This window comes from Podarcis cretensis, assembly GCF_951804945.1.
Source record: "Podarcis cretensis genome assembly, chromosome: Z".
NCBI classification, from domain to species: Eukaryota; Metazoa; Chordata; class Lepidosauria; order Squamata; family Lacertidae; genus Podarcis; species Podarcis cretensis.
Genome location: NC_137184.1, coordinates 3907993 through 3915486, shown reverse-complemented (window position 1 = coordinate 3915486; position 7494 = coordinate 3907993). Strand labels below are relative to the sequence as shown.

The 7494-nt window shown below is 43.3% G+C and overlaps 1 long non-coding RNA gene across 1 annotated transcript; it reads right to left on the bottom strand.

Moving 5' to 3' along the window:
* Nucleotides 1-1106: 1106 nt before the first annotated feature.
* Nucleotides 1107-4860, bottom strand: LOC307207801. The gene is made up of 3 exons (XR_013834836.1): nucleotides 4666-4860; nucleotides 2155-2258; nucleotides 1107-1639 (listed from the first exon to the last, which is right to left on the bottom strand). It is a non-coding gene; the product is annotated as an uncharacterized lncRNA (long non-coding RNA).
* Nucleotides 4861-7494: the final 2634 nt, after the last annotated feature.

Below are 7494 nucleotides of genomic sequence, written 5' to 3'. Positions count from 1 at the left end.
ACTTAAAGGTAAAGGTAAAGGTACCCCTGCCCATACGGGCCAGTCTTGACAGACTCTGGGGTTGTGCGCCCATCTCACTCAAGAGGCCAGGGGCCAGCGCTGTCCGGAGACACTTCCGGGTCACGTGGCCAGCGTGACATCGCTGCTCTGGCGAGCCAGAGCCGCACACGGAAACGCCGTTTACCTTCCCGCTGGTAAGCGGTCCCTATTTATCTACTTGCACCCGGAGGTGCTTTCGAACTGCTAGGTTGGCAGGCGCTGGGACCGAGCAGCGGGAGCGCACCCCGCCGCAGGGATTCGAACCGCCGACCTTTCGATCGGCAAGTCCTAGGCACTGAGGCTTTAACCCACAGCGCCACCTGCGTCCCTATGCTCTGAAACTTACACAAGCTCAAAAAGCAGTGAAAGCAGAATCACATTTAACTGCCCCAATACACAAATCTAGGCTACATCAACAGAAGTATAGTGTCCAGATCAAGGGAAATAATAGTCCCACTGTATTCTGCCTTGGTCAGACCATACCTGGAATACAGTCATACCTCATGTTGCGTTTGCTTCAGGTTGAGCATTTTCAGGTTGCGTCCGGCGACAACCCGGAAGTACTGGAAAGGGTTACTTCCAGGTTTCGCCGCAGGCGCAGGGGCAGGCGCTCAAAATGACGTCGCACGCATGTGCAGAAGCTGCGAAACGCGGCATGCGCAGATGCAAGTTGTGTTCTGCTCAGGTTGCAAACGGGGCTCTGGAACGGATCCCGTTCGCAACCAGAGGTACCATTGTACTGTGTCCAGTTCCGGGTGCCACAATTTAAGGAGGATATTGACAAGCTAGAACGCATGCAGAGGCAGGCAACCAAGATAATCAAGGATCTGGAAGCTAAGCCTTATGAGAGAAAATTGAAGGAACTGGGTATGCTTAGTGTGGAAAAGAGATTGAGAAGAGATAGGATAGCAATAGTCAAATAAAGGACTGTCACATGGATGATTAAGCAAGCTTGATTTCTCCTGCTCCAGAAGGCAGGACCCAAACCCATGGATTCAAGTTACGAAAGGAGATTCCGGGTAAACATCAGAAATAATAATAATAATAATAATAATAATAATAATTTATTTATATCCCGCCCTCCCTAGCCGAAGCCAGGCTCAGAGCGGCTAACAACAGTAAAATGATACAACATTCTAAAATCATTTCATTATAAAATCAGTTCAAATCAGATTAATGGCAACCATTGGGCTAGAGTTCTGTGAAGATTGCCAAAGGAGGAGGTCAGGCTGTGCCTTGGCCAAAGGCCTGGTGGAACAGCTCTGTCTTGCAGGCCCTGCGGAAAGATGTCAAGTCCCGCAGGGATAATAACTTTCTTACAGTAAGAGCTTTTGCCAATGGAATGGACTCCCTTGGAAGGTGGTAGACTCTGCTTCCTTGTAGGTTTTTAAGCAGAGGTTGGATGGCTGTCTGCCATTTGGTGCTTTAGTTGAGATTGGAGGGGGTTGGAATGTAACTCTACATTCTATGATTCTGTGATTCTTCAAGGATATATCTCTGGAGCGGGCCCTCATTTTGCCTTTGTCTGTTCAGGTTGTTGCATGCTGATGACTTCTCACTGGACACCCTTTGCAAGCAAGTGGCCAGAGTACAATGTGATCTATCTCCCAAGAAGCAAAGACACAGCAAAGTGATTGTTTGGGGCAAGGATGGTGAAACTCCTTTATAGGAAATAAAGAAACACGCTTGGGTTAACCTGGTTGCTCCGCTTCGAGCAACATTTCAGGTTTGCTTGGGCAAAAGAAATTGTGCCTCATCAATGCCAGCTCACAAGCACTGTTGACCTTGGAGGGAGGTTCAAGAGAGGCAGCCTGGTGCTGGGTTTCTAAAATAAGAACTTGCTAAGTCAGACCAAGCGTCCATCTAGCCCTGTACTCTGGCCCAATGAAGACATTATCTCAGCAAACACACAGTCTCATGAGCCTCCTTTGCCAAGACAGCACAGAAAGCAGGTGTTGGAAGGCGGCTGCTTAGAGGGACACAATGGCAGCAAAGCTGGGGTAGGGAACCTTTTTTAGCCTGAGGGCCATATTCTCTTGTGAGCAACCTTTCAGGGGCCACATGCAAGTGATGAAGCAGTTATTATATAGGGCTCAGACTTGGACAGGCACTCACCTTGCATCTACAGAAGCTGTTCAGTCTAAGTTCCAAAGGCAATTTTTTCCTGTTCCATCCTGTGTTCCAAATGCTTCATTGCGCTTGCAAGGCTAATCTCCCCACTGTTGAATTACAGATTTGGTGCAGGACATTTAAATATTGGCTCCGGCTAAATTTAAAACCCACTGGTCTACTACCCTTAGTATCGCAAGAATGTCATGAGAGCGCTTAGACCAAAATTGTCAACCAAAAGCTTTACTTTCGGTTTATCATCACAACAGTTATTAATACTGGACTTCAGTAAAGCAAATAATTTAATTAGACAGCTCCTATACGATATTGAGCGACAGAATAATTTGGCCACGAAAAGGAAATTTTGTCCATTGTATAATTTTTTCCCCACCTAGTTATTTTGACACGTTGGCGCACTATTTGCAAAATTTAACAATTCCAAAATACAGACTTGCTTTCACTTACTGTACACAAGATTAAATATACTGCCTTCAGCTGTACTTGAGGGTCAATTTCAAAAAAATTCCACTGGAAAAACGGTTATTTCCATGTGGAGATGGCAGTATTGAATCAGTAGCTCACGTGCTTCTCGTTTGCACTCTCTCTCTTTTTGAAATAATTTTTATTTGATTTTACAAACATAAAATTTTAACAATACAACCATACACATACACATTTACAGATTCCTCCGAATCTCTGGATTTCCCACCTCTCCTCATGGGTCCTATTATTAAACCCTTTCTGCTGCATCTTTTCCAATAATCTATATTTTATATAACTCTATTCTATTGTCTCCATAGTATTTGCTACATTACAAGTGTTATTCCAATCCTGCTAACGTTTTCATCTGCTTACAGTGGTCTCCAAGATAAATTATAATTATAAAGTTTTGGTCTTCTTGGTTCCAGAGCTTTCCGGTCAGTTTTGCTGAGCTAATAGCATCTGTGTGACTGTCGTCGTATACAGAAAAAGTCTTTTCTACTCCCTTGGAATATCAGCACCTATAATTCCTAATAAAAAAGTCTCTGGTGTGTTTTTTTACAAAAGTTAATTTGAACATTTTTTTCATCTCATTATATATCATCTCCCAGAAAGCTTTTATTACCTTACAAGACCACCACATATGATAAAAGGTGCCTTCTTTTTCTTTTCATTTCCAACAGATATTTGTACCTGACTTATACATTTTTTGCTAACTTACTGGGAATCAAATACCATCAGTACATTATTTTCATATACCGTATTTTTCGCTCTATAACACGCACCCGACCATAACACACACGTAGTTTTTAGAGGAGGAAAATCCGTAGGCATGCCACCCGTAGGTATACCCTCCATAACACGCACAGACATTTCCCCTTACTTTCTAGGAGGAAAAGAGTGAGTGTTATGGTGCAAAAAATACGGTATATTTTTTTCAGCATACAACACGCCAAGAATTTCAAATCAGTTTTCCATAACCTTTCGCAATCTGAAAGTTGGATATTGTGTCCCAAATCCCTCTCCCAGATTTAACCTGTTCAACCTTTGTATGCCATTTCAAAAGCAATTTATACATTTTCAACAATAATTTTATATTATTTTCTAACAAATCTTTTTCAAATCTTGAGGTCTCATAACTAAAACCTCTCTTTTTGTCTATCTTGAAAATATTGTTTAATTGATGAAATTGTAGCCAATCAGTTAATAAATCCCTTCTTTCTCCAAAATCCTTCAATTTCAACTGTTCTACTTCAGTTAACAGTTCTCTATATGTCACCCAATTGGTTCTCATATTTAATTTTTAAATATTAAATATTTTATTTTTTCAAGGATATCACTTCTAATGGAGAGAGCCACCATGGTGTTTTCTGTTCTATTTATTATATTTTTATATTTTTATTTATTATATTTCTCCCACAACATAAAAAAAGATCTTCTTACTAAATGGTTCAGAAAACCTTTATGTACTTTTGCTTTTTCATACCATAAATATGCATGCCAACCAAATCTATTATCATGCCCTTCCAAATCTAAAATATCTAAATTTTCCAATGTTACCTATTCCTGCAGCCAACAGAGACAGGACACCTCATAATATAATTTTAAGCCTGGCAAGGAGAATCTGTTATTAATTTATATTTTATTCTTGGTTTCTCCCCCTGCCAGATAACTTTAGAAATATCTTTTTGCCATTCTCTGAAGTGTCCTGTGCTGCTGATCATGGGTATAACATGCTTGGCAATTTTTATCAATAAAAATTTCATTTTTATTACTGATATCCTTCCCCATAGTGATAATTTCATCCTTCCCCAAATCTCTAAATTTTTCTTTATTTCTCTCGAAGAAATTGTATAATTACCTTTAAAAATATTTATGTTCTTAGCTGTCAACCATACACCTAAGTACAAGTGTGCACTCTTTATAACATAAAATGTGTACAAAGTCTGAAAAAGAGCGAAAAGAGAGAGAGAGAACCACACAGTGCCCATCACTGATGGGAAGAAATGCACCTACATCAGCAATTGTGACACTCACATAAAAGCTCTTTGTGTCTGTCCTCTGTCCAGAACATAAGGCACGTCTGGTGTACAATTCTGGCATCCAGTTCTGCTGTTACTAAACGAAATGGACAGAAAAGTCTCTGAACGATAGGAAAATTATGAGTACGATTCTATGGGGCGCATGACTGCTGTGCTCTAGCTTTGGAGTTTAGGGTGCAGAAAGAATAATCATAGGGGCTCTGCTGCACCTTCTCCTAGTGACTAGCTTTCCTTGTGTACATCCATACGAATAGGCCCAGGCTCTGAGACCTTCTTCAGATGTCTTGCTTGTAGCCCTTCCTGTAAAGATGATTTGCTTGCTGGCTATGAAAGAAATAGCCTTTTCTATGGTGGCCCCCAAGTTATGGAGTGTCTGCCATATACAGTGATACCTCAGGTTACAGACGCTTCAGGTTACAGACTCTGCTAACCCAGAAATAGTACCTCGGGTTAAGAACTTTACCTCAGGATGAGGCGGCGCGGCAGCAGTGGGAGGCCCCATTAGCTAAAGTGGTACCTCAGGTTAAGAACAGTTTCAGGTTAAGAACGGACCTCTGGAACGAATTAAGTTCTTAACCCGAGGTACCACTGTACATAGGACTCAGGTGGCAGTTTTGTCTGGCCTCCTTCTGCAAGAATGGGCTGTGAGGAGGATAGGGGAAAAATCACCATTTGAGCCCTGTGTATTTTTGGATTCTGAGGCCAGGAACATGGCTGTCACATGCCACACTTGCAAGTGAATGCCATGTGGCAAATCAAGCATCCCCCTGGCGTCCCCGTGCCTCATTTGTCCAGAAGAAGATGTTGCCTCTTGTTCTCATTAGGAATAGAAGCTTTGATGTAATTGAAAAAATACAGATCTCATTAAAAAATGGCATGCACAGCATTCTAATAAACTTACATGTTACTTCTGGGAACTGCTGGCAGTGGTGGAAGAATCTGTTTGCGGGATGTCCTCTGCCATCCACAGCATGGATGGGGAAGTTGTGACACTCCCGATGTAATCGGACTAAAACTCCCATCATCCCTGACCACTGGCTGTGCTGGCTGGGACCCATGGGAGTTGGAGTGCCACAGAATCTCTGGAAGTCCGTGGGTCCCCCTTCCTTGCTATACGCTGTGCTCATTGGGTGCCAGGAAAAAGCTCTGACATTCATGGAACTTGAAGTCATTGTCTAAATTCTTGCCATGTGGACCTCATGCAGGCAAGCATGATGGATCGGCCTTCTTGCTGACAACTCAGTTGGGCCTCATATAATTGGTTCATGAAACCACCTGTTTGTTTATGTTTGAATCTGAATACACGGGTGGCTTTAAAACCATATGCAAGATGATTAATAGCTCCTCAAAAGAAACTCTGGATCTTTCAAAATAGTAGCAATTCAGACTCCCGAGGTTCCTTTTTTCTTTTCTAGTGCTGGTGGGATTTACGTCATAGTGCATAAATATCATGATCCTTAGGAAGGAAATTAGGTCACTAGATTATTTTATTTGCAAATAGAAATGTCTTCATCATAGCACCAGTAATGTCTGGGGTATATGGGTATATGGATTGACATTCATGTGAAGATGCTGCTGGGTCCCTGGAGGAATAATTTGGGGATTATAAACAAAAACTAGATGAATGGTGGGGGTGGGGAAACCCAGAGCAATTCTTCCCATAATAATCACTTATCAAAAGGTCAAGCTTTCATCTAGTGGTAAACCACTAGCCAAATCCTGGCTGACCACCTCACCCCCAATGGTAGCTGGGGTTTTTGCAAAGCATGTTGGGACTAAGCAGCTTTTGGTCCTTAATCCAGAGGGCAAGTCCTATGTCCTTAAGCAGCCTTCACCAACCTAGTGCCCTCCAGATGTTTGAGACACCCATTAGCCTCAGCTGGCAGGAAGGGGGAGGCGCAAAACGTGTGACTGCTCCACCATCAACAGAGAGATGCCTTACACACAAGGAATGCATGAACAGGGTTTGCAGCAGCTGCCTATAACTTTTTCTCTTTCACACAGTAGTAGCTAGTCCCCATGGGGACTGGTAAGCCAGGAGGCAGGGAGACCAGCCCTAGGTGGAGCCAGAGCAAGTGACAGATATATCCAACTAATCCTAGTTTTGTGTCGTTGCCCTTCTCGTCCTCCTCCCTGCTGAGTTTTACAAGGGGCAACATCCCTACTCCAAGGAGGAGGAAGCTGACAGACAGGGGGCACCCCCAGATGTAAATGGGAAGGATGAATGTATTTGTACAACACCTGGCCATATTTTGCTCATTTGAATTTCAAGTGGTGGTAGAGTACAGGTAAAGGTAAAGGACCCCTGGATGGTTACATCCGGTCAAAGGTGACTATGGGGTTGCAGCACTCATCTCACTTTCAGGCCGGGGGAGCCGGCGTTTGTCCACAGACAGCTTTCCGGGTCATGTGGCCAGCAGGACTAAACCGCTTCTGGTGCAACGGGACACCATGAAGCAAGCCAGTGCACAAAGAAATGCCATGTACCTTCCTGCCACAGCAGTACCTATTTATCTACTTCCACTGGCATGCTTTTGAACTGCTAGGTTGGCCGAAGCTGGGACAGAGCAACGGGAGCTCACTCCGTCACGTGGATTCGAACTGCCAACCTTCTGATCGGCAAGCCCAAAAGGTTCAATGGTTTAGACCACAGCGCCACCTGCGCCCCTAGATGGTTGAGTAGCAGTTTACAGCTGCTGGCTTCATGGTGCCAGATGCAGTGCCGCAATGCCAAGGACTAGGAACTTGATTCTTATTTTGAAAACAAAAACCTTGGGATCCACATTTTCAGGCAGCCGCCAAACTCATCGTAAATCTGTGCTTA